Here is a 21970-nt window from a genome sequence, read left to right as displayed (position 1 = left end):
GAATAAAAAAGGGAGAGAACGATCCAACATGGGAAGTGAGATACACAGCAGACCCATAGAATGGCAGATGTCCTAAACAGCACTCTGGCCTCAGAATCAGCCCTTAAGGCATGTGGATCCAGCTGAAATGCCCATGAGAGTATTTCAGGCATGGAAAGCCAAGACACTCTGGGGAAAAAAAAAAAACCTAAATGAAAGATCTCCATGAGTGAGATCCCAGTGGAAAGAACGGGTCATCAAAGAAGGAGGTACCTTTCTCTGAAGGGAGGAGAGAACTTCCACTTTGACCATGGCCTTGTCTAAATATGATCAGAGTCGGTGAACTCAGGGGGCTTCCAAAGCCTTGGCAGCTCATGACAAGAGCCTAGGGTGATTCCTGATGCCATAAACAAGAGTGTCAATTTGTTAAGTCAACAACAGGAGTCACTGTGCACTTACTCCTCATGTAGGATCTTTGTCCTTAGTGTGCTGTACATTGAGATCTAATGCTATAACTAGTACTCAAACAGTATTTTTCACTTTATGTTTCTGTGTGGGAGCAAACTGTTGAAATCTTTACTTAATGTATGCTAAACTGATCTTCTGTATATAAAGAGAATCGAAAATGAATCATGATGTGAATGGAAGGGGAGAGGGAGAGGGAAAGGGGAGGGTTGTGGGTGGGAGGGACGTTATTGGGGGGGAAGCCATTGTAATCCATAAGCGTACTTTGGAAATTTATATTCATTAAATAAAAGTTAAAAAAAAGAAATTATGGGGTTTCATTCAGGGTCTATTTTGCACCTACTTATAAGTGGAAAAAATGTTTCTATGGACTGAACTGCATCCTCCCACCCCTACTCCCAACCCCACTCCTAAATTCATAGGTTAAAGCTCTAACCCCCTAAATGACTGTATTTGGAGCTAAGACTTTTAGAAGTTAATTAAGGTTAAATGAGGTCTTACAGGTGAGGCCTTAATTCAGTAAGATTGGTAGCCACCCCACACACACACACTTCTCTCCATGTAAGGACATAGTGAGAAACCAGCAGTCTACAACCCAGGAAGAGAACCCTCAACAGAAAGGGTTGAATCAGCCAGAATTTGCATCTTGCACGTCCCAGATTCCATAACTGTGGGAAATAAATTTATGCTGTTTAAACCACCTGGTCTATGGCATTTTGTTGTTGTTGTTGTTGTTTTTTATGGCAACCTGAATAAACTAAGACATAAGTGGTACCAGCATTAGAAGCTAAAGTGTCAAATCCAGTGACATTTTAAAAACCAGGGGCCGGCATTGTTATTCAGCAGTTTAAGCTGTTGTTTAAGATGCCAGCATTCATCTTGAAGTCCCTCCCAGCTGCTCTGCTTCTGATCTAGCTCCCTGACAGTACAACCTGGGAAGACAGCGGGGGAGGGCTCAAGGAGTTGTGCCCCTGCCACCCATGTGGGAGACTGGGATGGAGTTGCTGACTCCTGGTTTCAGTATGGTCCAGACCTGGCTGCTGCGGCCATTTGAGGAGTACAGCAGATGGAAGATCTCTCTTTCACTTTCTCTCTCTGCCTCTCCCTCCTCCATCCTCCACTCTGTCACTTCACTTTTCAAATAAATAAATCTCTTATTAAAAAAGCCACTACCCTGAGAAAAGAGGCCTAAGAAGTTGAAATACTTGAGACCAAATAGCCCAGTTGGTGGTAAAGCCAGGGCTAAAAGCTTAAGCGAAGCTTGAGCGTCTCCAAAAGAAAAGCCAGCTAGGAAAAGCCAATTTCCAAGTCCCCATTCTGCAGTCACTCCTCTCTCAACCAAGCTTCAGAAAAGTGCCTGGGGGCCAGCGCTGTGGCACAGTAAGTTAATCCTCCACATGCAGCGAGGGCATCCCATATGGACAACGGTTCTAGTCCCGGCTGCTCTTCTTCCAATCCAGCTCTCTGCTATGGCCTGGGAAAGCAGTAGAAGATGGCCCAAGTCCTTGGGCCCCTGCACCCACGTGGGAGACCAGGAAGAAGCACCTGGCTCCTGGCTTTGGATCGTTTGCAGCTCCGGCTGTTGCAGCCATCTGGGGACTGAACCAATGGAAGGAAGATCTTTTTCTCTGTCTCTCACTGTCTATGAATCTACTTCTCAAATAAATAAATAAATTTAAAAAAAAAAAAAGAAAAAGAAATGTGCCTGATCCTTTTGTGGTTCACCAGTGTGAAGACTTGGCTCGCATACCTTTGTGTGAGATGTGTGTTCCTCCCACCTTCTATGACCTCCACACTGTACATCCATTTGATGTGTGAAAAAAGGCAGGCAGGAAAGTGTCTATGTTCCACGCAGCAGCAGCAGCATCCATAAAATGTTTGCAAATTAACAGAAACTGTCCTGCCAACTGAAATAGCTTTTGGTATTAGATCAGCGTTCAAATCTTCACTCCTTCCACTTTCTAGGCAGGTAATCGGAGACAAATTACTTCTCTGAATCTCACTCATGGAATAAACAATGCCTTTTAAATATAGGGCTGTGGCAGATAAAGCAAGATTGCACGGACTGAGTGCCGGCCCAGTGTCAGGACTGGAGGGAAAATACTGCATGTGATCAGAATAACATCCAGGGATACCATCATGCGTTGTTATTTCCCAAGTAGATGGAAAAGCGGGAGAACCGAGGTGTTTCTCGGGGTACACACCTAGGTAAGAAAATAAATCTCAGAATGGAGGTTCTATGTGAGATATAAACGGAATTTTCACCCAACCTCTACGCAGTGCCAGTTTCACGGCCAAAGCCGGCTGCATCACACGGTTTGTGGGTCCCGCCCGAGGTGCGGGTGAACTGGATGGTTGGGGCAAAGGGGAAGTGCTGGCGGTCTCGGGCTGCGGAGAAGGCGAGTAGGGTTTAGGTGGTAAGTCGCACCCAACCGTTTCACTTCGTCCTAGGCCATCCGCAGGGACCTGCCGCCACCTGCGAGCTTCCAGGGCAGCCTGCAGGGGGCCGTCGCCGCGGAGGAGGGGGCGGAGGCAGAGGCGGAGGCGGCACCCAGGGGCCGGGGAGGCCGGGACCATCGCACAGACAATTCCGTTTTCCTGAGGCGGCTGTAGCAGGGACTGCTGCCGCGGGCGCGGGGTGGGCCGGCCTGCGCGTGGGTTTGGAAGGAGCTGTCTGCTCCGGCACTGGAGTGTCTGGCAGCGGAGGGAGGAAGAGGAGGACGAGGTGGACTACCGGGAGGAGGTAGAGGCGGAGGAGAGCCACGCACCGAGCTCGCGCGAGCAGGACTGGCCCCTTTCACAGACCGCCGCGGAAAGGGGGAGGAGGCTCCGCCGAGGCCAGCGAGCGGGCGCCTCTCCTCCCCGGGTGCCGGTTTCACCCCGTGGCAGTGCCTTCCAGCAAACGCTACAGCGGCCGGGGCTGCAGCGGCCAGACGGATGCCAAGGCCACACGGCCGGCGCGCGGGTAGCCGCCGTCCCACGCGGGCTCCGGGCGCCCAGGGCTGCTGGTGAGTCGGCGCGTGCGTGCGTCAGGGGGAGCGCGCGCCGGCCGCGTGTGCCGGGGGCCCGCGGGCGGTGTCGGGTCCGGGGCTTGCTAGGTGGGGGTTGTTGCGCTTTGCGGCCCGCTGGCCTCCTTCTAAGCCCGCGCTGCCTGAGCGCCCCCGTGGTCGGCCCGGAGGGTCCGCTTCACCTCGCGCGGAAGGCAGGAAGCCGCGGGTCCTGGTGGCGACGGGGACTCGGACCGTGACCTGTACGTGGGTGCGTGTGAGTTCCAGGCTCGCGCTAGGGTCGCAGCCTGGGCGATGAGGTCGACCTTCTGAGACCACCGCACTGTCTGGCGGTGCGTGGGGTGGAGGCGGGAGGGGCGGGGTTGGAAAAACTGTTTTCTTTTTAACCCCTGCGAGGCGTGTCCCGGTGATATTACTTTTATACGGGTAACAAGCCCTTTTCCCTCACCCTAACTATGGGAGCCTGCCTCCAAAGTCCCCATTAAAATGCACAAAGAAATGGCATGCCACTGAAATTCTCCAGAACTCTCTCAAACAACCCACGCGGCCACTAGTCAAACGCCTAAGGTGCGTTAACTGAAGTGTAAAGAGATAAATGACTCAGAAGACAAAACTGAGCTAGAGTGCCGGGAAAAAAAAAAATCTCAGGTGTAGGGGGGTGGGGGCGGGGTGGCCTGCGTTCCGGAAATGCGTGTTTGGTGGGAAATACAGCTAAGGTCTTTCAAAGTTACTCCCGGGGAGTGCACTGCTTTTCAAACATCGTGTTAATCGCTGAGAATGAAATCAAGGCTTAAGTAGTAAACGTTTCCAAAACTATAATGGCTATCACTAGGCCCTTCAAGGTCAGTAACACAGATTTGTGCCAGCAGATAAATTACACCTGTGTGGTTGATTTCTTGTTGCAGTGTTTGCAACGTAGTTTTCCCCAGAAATCAAGCCATTCTGGTGTGGACCATCCTCTCACCTACCCCCCCCTCCCCAACTGTTTCCATTGGCAATCTTATGTTTTCAGCACGAGTGCTACATTGAACTTGTAAAATATATCCCGCAACTGGATTATAGTGGACATCTTGTAGCTCCACTATAAATACCAGTGTTTATTTTTAACACAAGTTGATGTCTGAGCAAGGTTCTCCTTGTTTACCGTTTGCTCCGGGAGCATCTTCATGCAAAGGCATGACATGTTATTAGACTCAGCCTGGAAAATGAATTGATTGCTTACTCTTTTGTTCGGGCACACACACACAGCAAGTTGTTGGCCGCTTTGGAATTTGCTTTTGGGTACATGTTGGCTGTACTTATCTGCTGGTTCTTGGTAATTTTAAGAAGAAGCTTATTAAAGCCTTTCACAAAGGAAGTGCCACTTAAATTGTAAGGCAGACATGTTAAGTCCTTTACGCCTATCTTAATCTTCAAGGTCAGTTTCTTGCCTACTTTTGCCCTGTATTCTAGGGTTCTTACTGCCTGGGCTCTTGGAGGGAGTAGTGAGAGGACCTGTTTCCTGGGGGTGTCCTCGGCAAGGACATTTGCTCCTGGAGGGGCCGGCATCTCAGGTTGGTTCCTGAGACAGGCTGATATAAAACAGAGAGTTCTTCCTTAGAGTTGCCTCTTTTGCTCCTCAGGACAGAGGACGTGAAAACTACCTCGGTTCCATCAGATCCCTACTTGCAGGACTCTTAGACCTATTTACAGCAACAGTTTCAGGGGGAGATTGCATTTTACACAGAAGAAAAGTCTGATAATTCATGTGAGAGAGAGAAGAAATGTGAGAGGAAATCATGGCCATGCTTCCCAGGAGGTGCTGGGTGCTTTCCTGGCAGAACTAAACATTTTAATTAATCTGAACTTAGGATTCTTTCTAACATTAGCATTATTTTTCTTGACCCTATAAGATTTACGGGTGTCTTTATTGGAACTACGAGAAATGGTTCATGGTTTTCCCTGAAAATATTAGAGCTTATTTCCTATCCCTTTGGGCTAATAGATTGCAGCTGTTCAATAAGTATTTGTTAAACGAGTTACAAATTCTAGAATGTCTTTGTCTTTCAACCTAACTACATCAGCTGTTTCGGTATTAATTTTTTTTAGTTATGACTTTGTATGAATTACCAAGCGTTGCATCTAATTGAAGCCCAGTAGATGTATCCAGCTAAGAAGACCAACTTCCTCAACTGACAGAACAATGACAATCTCTCTACAACAAAACAAAAAACACTGCCCTGGTACCCATTGACTTGCAGATTCCAGCCATGTGAACCTGTGAACTGTGCAGTTAGATGTGTGAGTTTACATTCAGAAGTCCTGAGTGGACATCAGAATGTTCAACTCAGGAATAATCTGGATGGAGCTGCATCTGGATGTGGCTTTTGTCAAATTATTTGCATTTCAAAGCAAATCAGATGGACTTCTAGTACAATCCTGCAACTTCTCTTGCTGAGTACAAAGCAGTTGACAGGTTGCTCAGTCTTCAAAGGACATATTGTTTGATTCTCTTTCAAATTTTAAATGAAATCCATGTTATTTTTGTCCAGTGATGGAGCTGGCTTAGAGACCTTAATTCAGAGTGCTGGTTACTTAGTAACGTGTGCTTATTAAAAGCAGTCCCTTGACATAAGCACCTGTGTTTCTCTTTGTTCTAGTTAGCCTTGCAAGGTACTCTTTTGGAAATGGGTACATTGTTTGGTCTGAAATATTAAGGGTGTTAGCCCTCCTTTTTTTGTTTCAGTTTTGACTTTCCATCTCTAATCATTAACAGTTCTCCCTGTGATTCAGGATCTAAATTTAGGGTGAAAGATTAGAGAGCTAACTGAAATATACCTAGATAGTAACATTGCATTGTTTAAGAATAACGTAGATGTTCTCTTTGATATTCTTCCCTTAATGTCTTTCCTGTGTGGCTTTCATAGGAAAAAAACTAAACTCAAACTTACTTTCTCCTACTACACACTGAAAACATGGACAAAGTGTCTGTGAATCAGGATGCCGACAACACCCTCCTTGGGTTCAATTAATTTGCTTGAGTGGTGCACGGAACTCAAGGAAACAGTTTTCCTAGTTTATTATTAAGGATATTACAAAGGAGATGGTTGAAGAGTTGCACAGGGCTAGGTATGGAGGAAGGTGTGAAGCTTCCATGCCCTCACTGGGCTTGCCACCTTCCAGGAACCTCCACATGAGCTTTTGGGAAGTGCTCTGGACCCCGTCCTTTGGGGTTATATGGGACTTAATTGCAGGTATAATACAAATATACTGGATGGTCTGTCTGTCCCAGTTCTTCAGAATTCCTTCCTTATTGTTACTGGACAGCACTTCCCCTAAAATAAGTCTTATCCTGCCTACTGGCTTTAGTCTGCCCCAGATCTGGGTATTGTGGCCATTTGGGAAGTGAACCAGCACATGGAAGATAACTATCCCTCTCTCTCCCTCTCCCTCTCCCTCTGTCACCCTGCCTTTCAAACAAACCAGTTTTAAAATAAATAAAATAATAGTTTTATTATCTATGATCAGATTAGGTTACAGAATTCCTGTGTGGCCTACCCCAGGATAGAAAAGTGGGGGAGATTAGAGCTTCTGTTACTTGCTTTGGGAAAGAGAAATAAAGAGAAATTCTCGTTCCTGTGGCCTGCCTTTGGGAGGGAGTTACAAGATAGGAACCATGGTTTAAAACCAGAATACAAGGATCATAGTCCCTCCCCCCCAAAGATTTACTTATTCATTTGAAAGAGCCACAGAGAGGTAGAGTCAAAGAGAGAGAGAGAGAAGTCTTCCATCTGCTGGTTCACTCCCCAAATGGCAGCAATGGCCAGGGCTGAGCCAGGCCAAGCCAGGAGCCAGGAGCTTCCTCCAGGTCTCCCATGTGGATTCAGGGGCTGAAGGACTTAGGCCATCTTCTGCTACTTTCCCAGATGATTTGCAGGCAGCTGGATCAGAAGTGGAGCAGCCAGGCCTTCAACCAGCGTACATATGGGATGCCAGCAATGCAAATGATGGCTTTACCCACTATGTCACAGTGCAGACCCCTGGATCGTAGTATTATACCCTCTCTAATCAAGCTTCTTTCATTGTAAATAAGAATTAATTGAAATTCTCAAATATTTTCTTTTTTTAAAAAAAATTACTTATTTGAAAGGCAGAGAGAAACAGAAACATACAGACAGCTCCTATCCTGGAGCAGCTAGACCCAGGTCAGGCCAAAGCCAATCGCTGAGAATTTCAGTCTGGGTCTCTCACATGGGTGGCAGGGACCCAACTGCTTGAGTAACCATCTGCTGCTTCCCAGGGTGTGCATTAGCAGGAAGCTGGAATTGGGAGTGGAGCTGGGACTTGAAACCAGGCACTCTGATATTGAATGTGGACATCTCAGGTGTTATCATAACCGCTGCACTAAACACCTGCCCTTATTTTTTTTTTTTTCTACTGGGCCATGTCCAAAACTAAATACATAAAATAAAAAGCCACTTATCACTATTCTGAAGTAACACAAACACTGTTATTCTCCGCATAATGAAACGGCATTCATAGCAAGTGTTTATTTGAACACTTGAATGAGTGTTAAAGGCATATTCTCTCCATGTCGTATTAAGGCTCTTGAAAGCTGAGGAGTGGACTTTTATTTGATGTGGTAGCCAATTGTAGGTTCCTCGTAAGGAAGTACGTGTTGAAAGTATCCTTTTGAAAGCACACTTTGGCAGTTGGGTGGGGAACAGATGAGGAGGAGGAGGAGGTGGAGGTGATAATCTTATCAGGTGGTGACAGCCTGACAAACACTTCTGAGACCGAGGAGGGAAATGCCAGGCAGTTGGACCCCAGGATTTTACGTGGGTGAGGAGGACAGTCCAGCACAAGTGTGATCATGGACGTATTACTGACACATGCAGACATCTCCAGTCGATCACAGCATTCCGTCCTAATGAGCTCTGGTATAACTGCAGAACCTTGCAGACATTTGGCAGATACTTGTCAATGAATGTTAGTTGTTAAATGTGCCGTGTGCTAGCCACTGTACTCAGTTTTAAATTGTTATATCAAGACTGATGGCATGGTTGGTTGGGAGCATTGTTTCTTTCTGCTGCTTATTAATTGTGTGTCCTTGGGCAAGTCACTTACTTCTCTGAGCATGTTTCCTGATCTTTCAATTAGGCTGTTAGTTTAAGGCCTTGGGAAGGGTTAAATGAATAATAGGAGTAAATAGAAAGCACTCGGAAAAGTATGTCAGTAGGTATTTGATGTGTGTTTGTTGCTATTAATTCATAAAACAACCTTATGAAGTAGGTACCATTTGACATTAAGTTGAGATTAAAAATTGAGGTACAAAGAGGCTAGGTAAATTGCTCAGCGTCAAGACTGATAGAGCTGGGAGTCAGACCCAGACAGCCTGATTCTAGTGCCTGCTTTCCTAACCTGTGTGTATCCTCGCCTTCACTGCATGCCAGGTACCACAGATGCTGATTGGCGTTAGAGATGTATGAACTGGTTCTCATGCAGCTTCAAGGCTCCAGTCATTTCCAATGTAGATTTGCCATTTCCAGTGTAGAATTAGCACCCACGGGGCCGGCACTGTGGCACACTAGGTTAATCCTTTGCCTGTGGCACCAGCATCCCATATGGGCGCCAGGTTCTAGTCCCGGCTGCTCCACTTCCAGTCCAGCTCTCTACTGTGGCCCAGGAAGGCACTGGAGGATGGCCCAAGTGCTTGGGCGCCTGCACCCGAATGGGAGACCAGGAGGAAGCACCTGGCTCCTGGCTTCGGATCGGCACAGCTCCGGCCATAGCGGCCACTTGGGGAATGAACCAATGGAAGGAAGACCTTCCTCATTGTCTCTCTCTCTCTCTTACTGTCTGTAACTCTGCCTGTCAAATAAATAAAATATTTTAAAAAATAATTAGCACCCAGGTTATTGCACAAAATTTTTGCTCTTTTCCTGTGGTGTTTTGGTATTTTATAAATAATGTTTGGCATTAAGCTCTTTTTTAAAAATAATTTATTTACATATCTGAAAGAGTTACAGACAGACAGAGATCTTCCATGTGCTGGTTCATTCCCCACATGACCACAATTGCTAGGGCTGGGCTAAGCTGAAGCCAGAAGCCAGGAGTTTCATTTTTCTCAGGCTGTTAACAGGGAGCTGGATAGAAAGTAAAGTAGCTGGGACTCTCTCTGGTGCTCATATGGGATGCTGGTGTCACAGGCGGAAGCTTTACCTGCTACACCACAATGCCAGCCCTGACTTTAAGTTCAAATTATTTTCACATATTCTTTCAAATGGATTATTATGATTTATTTTTTTCCCAACTCAATTGAGATATAGAACACATACATCTCTTAAACAGTAATTCTTGTTGGAGGTCAGGGGGAGGTTATGCCTCAGTAATATAATGTATCAGATTCTGGGACAGGTATCAGGATTCCGAAAAATTACTATGCCATCCACCTCTCTCCTTGGTCTTTGAGTCACATACGTCTGCCATGCGTGAGATGTCGTGGTGGGATGATTACATTCCTAACCATTTTTTATTTGTGGTATTCAGAGTATTTTCTAGATAATGGCAAAGTAAATTTTAGCTGTTCTTTGACCTGTTGAAGTAATTATGCCTAATTATAAATGACCAGATTTTAAATACAGGTGGAAAACTGTTGTGGCAATGAAGAATAGAAAATTCTTCCTGAAAGTTTTTAGGCTAGAATCTGCCATCACTGACTTCAAATTGTCTACATTATTGCATTAATTCTTATAGTTCTTTGTTCTCATAACTTCCAAAGAATCTATAAGCAGTATTTTTTTCTAAGTAGTTGAAAGGTTTTCTTAGTCTTCTATAAAGTTCATGGATAAACCATGAATTATGGGCCGGCGCCGCGGCTCACTAGGCTAATCCTCCGCCTAGTGGCGCCGGCACACCGGGTTCTAGTCCCGGTCGGGGCGCCGGATTCTGTCCCGGTTGCCCCTCTTCCAGGCCAGCTCTCTGCTGTGGCCAGGGAGTGCAGTGGAGGATGGCCCAGGTGCTTGGGCCCTGCACCCCATGGGAGACCAGGAAAAGCACCTGGCTCCTGGCTCCTGCCATCGGATCAGCGCGGTGCACCGGCCGCAGCGCACTGGCCGCGGCGGCCATTGGAGGGTGAACCAACGGCAAAAGGAAGACCTTTCTCTCTGTCTCTCTCTCTCACTGTCCACTCTGCCTGTCAAAAAAAATAAAAAAATAAAAATAAAAAAATAAAAAAAAATTAAAAAAAACCATGAATTATGTAGTTTAAGAAAATTTTTAAATCTGATCTTAAAAATACATTCTTTGATTTACCCTTTTGTGTCAATTATGCATTTCTTAATTTCACTAAAGTTCAATTCACTTGAAAGAAGCTATTTTTAGGGGCAGGTGTTTAGTCTAGAGGTTGACACCCACAGTCCACATGGTAGTATCTGGGTTTAATTTCTGGCTTCAGCTCCCAACTCAGCTTCCTGCCAGTGCAGACCCTAGAAGGCAGGTGATGGCCCAAGAAATTGAGTTCTTGCCACCCATGTGTGAGACCTGAATCGAATTTCTGGTTAAGGTTTCTGCACTCACCCAGACAAAGCCACTGCAAGTGTGTGGGGAGTGACCCAGTAGATGGCGGGGGAAGGCGGCAATGGGGGGCTCTCTCGCTCTTGCTCATAAATAAATTTCTAATTTTTTAAAAAATAATCTTTATAAATTTCATGATTTAAACCTTTGTTAAGGGTGATAAAATTTAGGTTTGATAGAGTTGTCATTTTGTTCTGTTTTTAACTTTTGTCTATACTTGTTTCTCAGTGGCATTCCTGTAAGTGAACCAACCACTCAGCAAAAGTTCATACAAGAGGTAACTGGTAAAGGATTCGTCACCAATTATTAATTTTGATTGTTATACTTGATGATTTTTATGGGTGAATTTGGAAACAGGTCACTGATGACTCATTTTTAACCCTTTGTCACTCCAGGTGGCTTGAAAAAGTACCTTCCTGTTTTGTATTTGCCTGTGATTCAGAGAGAAATTCCCGTGTGGGTTTCCTGTGAGAGTGCTACATTTATTTAAAACTAAGTGGTTGGGCCAACAGTGCACCTTAAGTTAAAAGCAGAAGGCAGGCTGGCGCCGCGGCTTGATAGGCTAATCCTCCGCCTGTGGCGCTGGCACACCAGGTTCTAGTCCCGGTCGGGGCGCTGGATTCTGTTCCGGTTGCCCCTCTTCCAGGCCAGCTCTCTGCTGTGGCCAGGGAGTGCAGTGGAGGATGGCCCAGGTGCTTGGGCCCTGCACCCCATGGGAGACCAGGAGAAGCACCTGGCTCCTGGCTTCGGATCAGCGCGGTGTGCCGTGGCAGCCATTGGAGGGTGAACCAACAGCAAAGGAAGACCTTTCTCTCTCTCTGTCTCTCTCTCACTGTCCACTCTGCCTGTCAAAAAAAAAAAAAAAAAAAAAAAAAAAAGGCAGAAGGAAAACTGCAGTCAGTATAGTGATTGAGTCTAAATTCAGCTCAAGTAAAGACCTTGTGATTTCATTTCTCCTGTCACAGGGGCCGCGTCTTTTCGGTGCTGGAAGCGCGCATGCCAACGCTGAGAGGAAACACACAGAAGTCTTCATGCTGCAGTCTTCTAGTGGATTCTCTCTAGCCCTTTTTTCTACTCTTTTTTTGTCCTTGAAAGGTTGATTTATAAATCGTCCCACAAGATAAGTTCTCTTTAACAGTAGGAGGAAATGAATACGGTGCATGGATTGTATTAAAAAAGGGAAGGCCTGGAATAAACCCTTCTTAGATTAGAGTTTCTGTTTAACAGAGTAGAGAAACTGTTACGGAATTCATACAGCACTTAAGCAAAAGAAGTAAACAAAATTAAAATCACTTGGAATCACTGGCAGGTATGGAACTTTGTTTTTCCAATTAATAACAATTTCAAGAAATTAAAATACAGATATGAAAATAAAAGTAACCATTATGTTTTCATGGTATATACCGTCACTATCTCTGTTTTTTTTTTTTTAAGATTTATTTATTTATTTGAAAAGGCAGAGTTACAGAGGGAGGGAGAGAAGAGAAGCAGAGAGAGAGCTCTTCCATCTACTGGTTCACTCCCCAGTTTACTGCTATGGCTGGAGCTGAGCCTGTCTGAAGCCCGGAGCTTGTTCTAGGTCTCCCACGTAGGTGCAGGGGCCCAATCACTTGGGCCGTTTTCCACTGCTCTCCCAGGAGCATTAACAGGGGGCTGGATCCAAAGTGGAACAGCCGGGACCTGATTTGGGGCCCACATGGGATGTCGGCACCGCAGAAGGCAGCTTAACCTGCTACACCACAGGAGCGGCCCTGTCACTTTTGTTTTACAAGTATTTTGTTGAAAGATCTACAAAGGTAACTTGGGCAGTAATTCTCAAATTAGGCTCAAAGAAATAAAATATGTTCTCCATCCCACCCCCATAGATTAGTATTCAGAAGGCTTGTGTTGAGCCTGAAGCCTTATTATTTTTAAAAATATTTATTTATTTATTTTTTAGACAGGCAAAATTAGACAATGAGAGAGAGACAGAGACAGAGAGAAAGGTCTTCCTTTTCTGTTGGTTCACCCACCAAGTGGCCGCCACGGCTGGCATGCTGTGCCGATCCAAAGCCAGGAGCCAGGTGCTTCCTCCTGGTCTCCCATGCAGGTGCAGGGCCCAAGCACTTGGGCCATGCTCCACTGCATTCCCAGGCCACAGCAGAGAGCTGGCCTGGAAGAGGGGCAACCGGGACAGAATCCGGTGCCCCGACCGGGATTAAAACCCGGTGTGCTGGCACCGCAGGCGGAAGATTAGCCTATTGAGCCGTGGCACCGGCGACGATCTTTTTTTTTTTTTTTAAAGATTTATTTATTTATTTGAAAGATTTAAACAGAGAGAGAAGGAGAGGCAGAGAGAGAGAGAGAGAGAGAGAGAGAGAGGTCTTCCGTCTGCTAGTTCATTCCCCCCATGGCTGCTGATCTGAAGCCAGGAGCTAGGAGTTTCTTTCGGGTCTCCCATGTGGGTGCAGGGGCTCAAGGGCTTGGGCCATCTTCTACTGCCTTCCCAGGCCATAGTAGAGAGCTGGATCAGAAGTGGAGCAGCTGGGTCTCCAACTGGTGCCCATATGGGATGCCAGCACTGCAGGTGGCAGCTTAACCTGCTATACCACAGCGCCAGCTCCTCTTCTACAATTTTATACAAACTTCAAGGATCCCATCCAGGGTCACAATTATGTTTCCTTGTGTCACTTGCATGTCTGTTAGTGTGTACCATTTCCTCAGTCTTTCTGTCTCATGATCTTGACTCTTTTTGGGAACACTGGCTGGGTATCTTATACAAAAATCTCATGACTTGCATTTGTCTGATGCTTCTTCATGAGTGTATAATAAAGGGTGTGACCTAGTCTAGTGGTGGTAAAAAATACCTTTTCTGAAGAGCAGATGCTTAAGCCAACACTGGCAACCTGGGTAGGAAGTAAAGTGTGAGCTGAGGGTGAGGCTCATTCACACCGACTTTTCACACTGCATCTCTGCAGCTGGGAAGACGCCAGTGGGTGCAAGATATGGTGTGAAAGGAGGCAGCAGCGTCAGATCCAGACCTGTGGCGGCTGTTAGGGACATACAGTAGACCCCTGCCCCTTTCCACTGTTTCAACCTGTGGGGTTTCAGTTACCTGTGGTCTACCAGAAGGGAGAGCTCAGTCCAGCAAGGTACTTCGAGAAAGAAAGAGACAGAAAGCATTCACATTACTTTTATTACAGTACATGTTCATAATTGCTTTAGTTTATTTAGTTATTGTTGTTAATATCTTCCTGTGCCTAATTTATAAGTTAAACTTTATCAAAGGTATGGATGGGGGGAACACAGCAGCCATAGACTCTGGTGCTATCTAAGGTTTCAGGAATCCTACTTGGGGGTGGGGTTGTAATATAATGAGAACTGCTATATAATACTAACAATACTGGATAGCCATTACAGTGTTTTAAGCAAAGAAATGATAGGATCTGAATCAGATTTTCAAGTTACCAACCTTTTCTACGTAGAGTTAATAAAAGAGGGGCAAGATTGAAACAAATAGACCAACAGAAGGCTATTCCAGCAGTGCAGACAGAAAAGAGTGGCTTTGATTCGGCGGCTTCCTGAAATGATGGTGAGAAGATGCAGATGTGAGGAATTTTGGAGAGTGAGTTCTAATCTGTAGGTGTAAGTGGTGAGTTGGATGGGTTGAAAGAGGGGCAAATTCAGGATTCTGCTAGGGTTTATGTAGTTGATTGAATGTTGGTACCATTCATAAAAATGGAAGACATTTCTTTCCCTTCTGCCGGTGGACTCCGAAGTGTCACCATCTCCACCTCCCTCAGGTGCTGATGCTGATGACATCTTTGCTTGCTCCATGCTCTCATATCTCAGTGTGTCCACATAGTGCTTTGTACGACTTCTCAGAATCTCCCCTCGTGTCCATTTATTCTTCTCTGTTTCCTTCAGTCCTCATCGGGTCAGATCTGGGCTAACTCATTGTACAGTTGCACACCTGCCTCCTCTCTGGGCTGCCAGCTTCTCTCCACTCTTACTTTTTTTCTCTCTGCCACACCGTTTCAGTTTAATAAATGTGTACTAAATGCCCCATTTGTGAAGATAACTTTTTTGGTCAGAGTTGAAAATTAAATTGGAAGTTAAACATACTTAAAGAGACTTGGATGTCAATTCCCAATTTTAATTGGAAGCAGAAGGGAAAAAGGCCATTTTGCATAGTTGTTAAAAAAAAGACTTCATCGTTTTCTCCTTACATAAAAATAAATTACATGAAGATTAAAGATATTTATCCAAAAATTCTTGACCATAAAATACCAGAAGAAAAGATTAGTAGGCATATTTAAAATTTTTTATGGTCAATAAGTTTGGAGACATTTTAACAAATGTTGAGCGACATAGATATCAGTAAAAAAAGAAAACTCCATTGGATAGGTTAAATTTTTTCATTTTTATGTAAAAAGAAAACTTTAATAAAGAATTTGAGCTAAATATGTGTAGAAAGAATGATGGAAATAGGAAAATCACTATTTTTAAAACAATAAAAATAGTTTCAGATAAAAATCATCTTTGGTTGCTAAAATTAGTAGCCAGTGATATGTTTGCATAGTCTCAAAATAACTCCCTTCAAGGTGTTTTTTAATTCCCAAAGGAGAAATGGTATCTTTGCAGGGGAGGAATCTGACAGGCCTACCTTAAACAAATGAGAAAGTTAATGTCACCAGTAGTTGGAAGAATCAGTGATGTGTGTGTCTCCTGATGCGTGGGACAATGTCACACTGTCACTTATAAGGTATTTTGCCAAAAACAAATTTGTAAAACTTCCATTGTTCCCTGTACAAGTATTTCATCTTTGTAGCAGTTACCACTATTTTCTTTTAGAAATTTTTTAAAATTTTTAATTATTTTTTTATTTATATTTGAAAGGCAAAGAGAGACATAATGAGAGATACAGAGACAGGCAGAGAGATATATTCCATCTATCAGTTTAGTCTACAAATGCCTTTAGTAGTCAGGGTTGGGCCAGGCTGAAGCCACGAGCCTGGAATTCAATGGGGGTCTTCCACTTGGGTGGCAGGGACTCAAGTACTTGGGCCATCATATGCTGTCTCTCAGGGTGTGCAGGAACTGGAACACAGACACTCCAGTGTGGGGTGTGGGCATCCCAAGTGGCATCTTAACTGCATTGTCAAGTGCGCACTCCACAGTTTCATTAAATAATTATGGAGATAATTGTTTGATATCTTTACATTATTCTTCCCTAATACTTCCTATGAGAAAAATGTGGACTCCTTAACCTCAGTATTCCTGCCTTGTTCCCATTGTATCACCAGGTCCTAGCACAAAATAATACTAAATAATAGTGAGTAAGTAAATGTATTGGAACCTAGCAGTATTTGTAAGAAATATGTATTTAGCATTGGAACGTACTGAACAAGAAATCACAGTTGGATATCCTGGAGGAAACAGATGGAGGACATTAGAAGGTCCAACACTAAAGCTCAAACTAAGCTGATGTCATGAAAATAATGTGTCCTGTGAAAGATATGTCAAGAGAAATGACAGGAAATTAGCATTTGAGAAGCAGAGTGATGGTGAAGGAAGAAAAGGGAAATACTTCTATTAATAGAGGTCTAAGCAAGAATTGTTCTAAAGTAGATAATATTTAGCAGAGACCATACTTGGAGGGAGCCATTTGCAGTTGTCTTAGAGGAATTTTATTTGATGCAGTGGGTCTCAAGTTTTACTCTAAATTTTTATTATTTTAATTTTTAAATGTATTTCTTTTTATTTATATGAAAGGCAGACACATGCATATAGAGAAGAAAGAGGGAGACAGAGGGAGACTACTCCGATCGTCTGGCTCAGTCCTCAGATGCCCATGACATCAGGGGCTGGGCCAGGCCAAACCAGGAGCTAGGAAGACAGTCTGGGTCTCCCATGTGGGTGGCAGGGAACTAAGTATGTGATCCGTCACCCCTGCCTCCCACATGTGCATTAGCAGGAAGCTGAAATCTGAAACCATACTGGGACTCAAACCCAGGTGCTATGGTATGGGATGCCGGCATCCCATGCAGTGTATTTTTTAAAAAATTTTAATTTAAGTTATATAAGTTTCATATATTTCCTATATACAGATTTAGGAACAAAGTGACCCACCCTCCCACTCTTCCTCCCACTCCGTCTCACATTCCCACTGTTAATTTTTACAAGGATCTATTTTCAGTATACTTAATGATTGTGTAGTTAACCCTACTCGAAGTAAAAAAGTTCAACAAGTCATATAAAGAGGAGAAAAACAACAACAACAACAACAACACTGTTCCTCAGTGGAAAAGACAAGAGCTATAGACAGTCATTGAATCTCAAAATGTCTATTTCACTCCAATACATTACATTTCAGGTACTCAATTAGTTACCTTGGATCAAGGAAAACAAAAGATATCTGTTTTGGGAACTGGTATATTTCACTAAGTATAATGTCTTCCAGTTGTATCCAACTTGTAAAAAACAAGCAGTGTTGGCCAGCGCCACAGCTGAGTAGGCTAATCCTCTGCCTGCAGTGCTGGCAACCCGGGTTCTAGTCCCGGTTGCTGCGCTGGTTCCGTCCCGGTTGCTCCTCTTCCAGTCCAGCTCTCTGCTGTGGCCCAGGAAGGCAGTGGAGGATGGCCCAAGTGCTTGGGCCCTGAACCCGCTTGGGAGACCAGGAGGAAGCACCTGGTTCCTGGCTTCGGATCGGTGCAGGGCGCTGGCCATAGTGGCCATTTGGGGGGGTGAACCAATGGAAGGAAGACCTTTCTCTCTGTTTCTCTCTCTCTCACTGTCTAACTCTGCCTGTCAAAAACAAAAACAAAAACAACAACAACAACAAAAAAACAAGCAGTGTCTTCATCATTGCACCAAATGCCCATTCTTGGCCTCAAAGTTTTGTTTTTGTTGTTCTTAAAATTTATTTATTTGAAAGACAAAGTTAGAGAGGGCAAGCCAGAGATCTTCCATCTGCTGTTTTATTCCCCCAAATGGCCTCAATGGCCAGAGCTGGGTCAATCCAAAGCCAGGAGCCAGGAGCTTCTTCCAGGGGCCATGTACTTAGGCCATCTTCCATTGCTTTCCCCAGGCACTTTAGTGGGGAACTGGATGGAAATGGAGCAGCCAGGACTTGAACTGGTGCCCGTTTGGCAAGTTGGTGCCACTGGTGGCAGTGTTACCTGCTATGCCACAGCACCAGTAGCCAGGTCTTAAGTTTTGATGTGCATGAAGCTATCCTGGACTGGGTTGATGAAACACAGAGACACTTGGGACATCCTTCACAGAAATTGTGACTCAGTGAAGTCTATAAATAGGTTTTTTTGTAGTTAGAATCCTCCTCTTCAACCAAAAATTGTAGTGTAGGTGGTCAAGGAACTATGGTCAGGGGAAACTTACGTCAAATTTAGGGGGTATAGCTACAGGGAAGGAAGGAGTGATGGGCAGACAGGCAGAGCTGATGGCCTGCTTTCTAACAACTTTGCCAGAATAAGGGTGCTCCAATAGTTTTAAAACAAATTACCAGGGAATGTTGTGGAGGACACTGCCATTTTTGGTTTTGTCTACTACAGTGAAGAGATTGTCTCTAGTAAAACAAAATACATGAGTGCGCCAACTCACTGGCACGTGTTCAGCAGTTAATATGTAGTTAATAACTACAGAACATTGGAGAAACAATGAATGACAGTTGTTTCAGGATCGCCATCTTTTGCTTTTACATAATCCTGCAGGACCAGATCCATTTGTTGAAGTACTATCTGTAGAAAATTTGTGAAAATTAAATAAAATGGATTAATTCTGACCAAGAGCTGGCCCCTTTTCTGAGCTTCAGGCAAGTGCCAGGAAGGAGATATGATGTGATTTTGAAATATGTTTGTGACTTATTATACTCCATTGAATTAAGCATCCTTCAGATAGTATTTTCTTAAAAGTAATTTGCAATAAAAAAGTATATTAAAATGTACAATAAAATTTAGTGTCTTATGAGTGGCTTATCTTGAGACTATAATTTCTAAAAACATTTAGTATTTTAATTGCAGAAGAGCAAAATTAACATGTCTGTATGGATTTCTGATGAAAAAACACCTGTGCATGAAACAAATTTCTCGACACCTCTAATTAACTTATTAAATGTTTTATAATGCATATTAATCAAATCATCCCATTAAAAAGTCCTAAATTAGTACATTTATGATTATGTGAAAAGCCTATTGAATGACACAAAATTCAGAATTTATAATAAAAACCAGAAAACTTTGAATTAAACTATTTTAGTAGAATAATTATGCTTTTAAAATTCTTTTTAAAATTTTTAGTTTTATTTTATTTGTAACAGTGAAAGAGAGACAGACAGACAGAGATATTTTCCCTCTATTGTTCAGTTATCAAATGCCACAACATCCAGGACTGGGCCATGTTGCAGCTAGCAACCCAGAACTCCATCCAGGTCTCCCACATGGCAGGGACCTAAGTATTTGAACCATCATGTACTGCTTCCCAGAATGTGTGTTAGCAGGAAACTGGATAGGGAATTGAACCAGGCACTCTGAAATGGGATGCGGGGGTCCCAAGTGATAACGGAACTACTGCACCAAATGCCATACATTTGAATTTCTTAACTACATTTACCAGGTGGTCAGTACACAGACACTACATCATTCTGCCCAGGAAAAAAGTAAAGGGAATGCCCTTTTCTTTGGCAAGCAGAAGATTATGAACCAAACATTTGCAATAGTGAACTGAAGGCCGGCGCTGTGGCTCAACAGGCTAATCCTCCGCCTTGCGGTGCCGGCACACCGGGTTCTTTTTTTTTTTTTTTTTACATGCAGAGTGGACAGTGAGAGAGAGAGACAGAGAGAAAGGTCTTCCTTTTGCCGTTGGTTCACCCTCCAATGGCCGCCGCGTCCGGCGCACCGCGCTGATCCGATGGCAGGAGCCAGGTGTTTCTCCTGGTCTCCCATGGGGTGCAGGGCCCAAGCACTTTGGCCATCCTCCACTGCACTCCCTGGCCATAGCAGACAGCTGGCCTGGAAGAGGGGCAACCGGGACAGAATCCGGCGCCCCGACCGGGACTAGAACCCGGTGTGCTGGCGCCGCAAGGCGGAGGATTAGCCTAGTGAGCCGTGGCGCCGGATCACACCGGGTTCTAGTCCGGGTCGGGTCGCCGGATTCTGTCCCGGTTGCCCCTCTTCCAAGCCAGCTCTCTGCTATGGCCCGGGAGGGCAGTGGAGGATGGCCAAAGTGCTTGGGCCCTGCACCCCATGGGAGACCAGGAGAAGCAGCTGGCTCCTGCCTTCGGATCAGCGTGGTGCGCCGGCTGCGGCGGCCATTGGAGGGTGAACCAACGGCAAAAGGAAGACCTTTCTCTCTGTCTCTCTCTCTCACTGTCCACTCTGCCTGTCAAAAAAAAAAAAAAAAAAAAAGTGAACTGAAATCTTCATTAGGGCAGTAGATCTGTCATCTTGTCCATGGCCAGTGTTTGGACTTTCATTGAATTTCACTGCTAACTACTGAAAGCTAATTGCCAATATGACTGTGTGACTTAGATTCTGAGCTCTGATTCATGAGTACCACCTTCTGAGTCCCTGGTCTGTCATTTGCTCTTACCTTTCCTAGGTGTTAGTTTTCCCACCTGTAGAGTGCTTGTTGACACCAGGCATTGTGCTCTAAGTGTTGCAGGGAGTGTTCAGTTTGCCTTCTCAACACCCCTGGTTGTTAATTACTATTATCAATCCCTTAGTAATTTGAGAAGTTGTGATTCTGTATTTAGTGCTTAGTGGAGTCAGAGTTTGAGCCCAGGTGTGGTGTGTCTAATCTGTAAGCTCAACTTCTGAAGTCATGTGTATTAATGCATTATTTCAGCTACCTAGGAGGAAAGCTTTCTGTTAATGGTACCTATTGTTATGATGATGACAGCTCTTTTGCTGTATTTTCTGCATTACAGGTGACACATAATCCAATAGTACCTCACCCACCCAGAACTCAGCTATTTCCTTAGAAGACAGAGGAGAAAAAATGAATAAAAATGCTTTTTGAAGAGCAAAATTAGAAATCATGTAGCATATTCACTGTAATCAACATGTAGTTCACTCATAGGTGGTCTGCTCAGCTCTGCTCCTCATCTTTACTTTGATTTTACAAATAAAAAGGTGATTTTTATCAGTGACTTTTTTTTTTTTTTGACAGGCAGAGTGGACAGTGAGAGAGAGAGACAGAGAGAAAGGTCTTCCTTTTTGCTCTTGGTTCACCCTCCAATGGCCGCCACAGCTGGCGCCCTGCAGTGATCCGATGGCAGGAGCCAGGTACTTATCCTGGTCTCCCATGGGGTGCAGGGCCCAAGGACTTGGGCCATCCTCCACTGCACTCCCAGGCCACAGCAGAGAGCTGGCCTGGAAGAGGGGCAACCGGGACAGAATCCGGCGACCCGACCGGGACTAGAAACCGGTGTGCCGGCGCCGTAAGGCAGAGGATTAGCCTAGTGAGCCGCGGCGCCGGCCTATCAGTGACTTTAAAACAGATTAAAAGAGGAGGAAAGACTATGGTCAAGAAGTTAAGTAGGGGCCCGGCGCCATGGCTCACTTGGTAAATCCTACGCCTGTGGCGCTGGCCTCCCATATGGGCACCGGGTTCAAGTCCCAGTTGCTCCTCTTCCATTCCACTCTCTGCTGTGGCCTGGGAATGCAGTAGGGGATGGCCCAAGTGCTTGGGCCCCTGTACCCACATGGGAGACCAGGAAGAAGCATCTGGCTCCTGGCTTCGGATCAGCGCAGCCCCAGCCATAGCGGCCATTTGAGGAGTGAACCAATGGAAGGAAGATCTCTCTCTCTCTCTCTCTCTCTGTAACTCTACCTGTCAAAAAAAAAAAGTTTAGTAACAAAGTTACTGTTTTCTGATTTTCTAAATCCAGGACATATTAAAAAGAGCAAATTAGAAATGAAAGGGAACATTGCTATGGACAGGTATATTGAAAAGACTGTGATTTCCAA

At 44.8% G+C, this 21970-nt stretch overlaps 1 protein-coding gene and 1 non-coding gene across 12 annotated transcripts in view; both read left to right on the top strand.

The window, feature by feature from the left end:
• The first annotated feature begins 2152 nt into the window (after window positions 1-2152).
• LOC127484290 (small nucleolar RNA U13) lies at window positions 2153-2257 on the top strand. Its single transcript, XR_007911171.2, has one exon. It is a non-coding gene; the product is annotated as a small nucleolar RNA U13 (small nucleolar RNA).
• Window positions 2258-2820: 563 nt separating this feature from the next.
• STAMBPL1 (STAM binding protein like 1) overlaps window positions 2821-21970 on the top strand; it is a 52241-nt gene continuing 33091 nt past the window's right edge. Inside the window, exons 1-2 of one of the 11 annotated variants that reach the window (XM_051823926.3) lie at window positions 11240-11283; window positions 11972-12315. The gene's annotated coding sequence lies outside the window, so the exon portion shown is untranslated. The other 10 variants (XM_070057643.2, XM_002718497.5, XM_051823929.3 and 7 more) reach the window with 10 other exon arrangements.

The sequence above is a fragment of the Oryctolagus cuniculus genome, chromosome 15 (genome assembly GCF_051225735.1).
Source record: "Oryctolagus cuniculus isolate XC-2025 breed Fujian yellow rabbit chromosome 15, ASM5122573v1, whole genome shotgun sequence".
NCBI lineage: Eukaryota > Metazoa > Chordata > Mammalia > Lagomorpha > Leporidae > Oryctolagus > Oryctolagus cuniculus.
The sequence above is the reverse complement of the archived record's forward strand: the minus strand, read 5'-3'. Positions and strand labels throughout refer to the sequence as shown.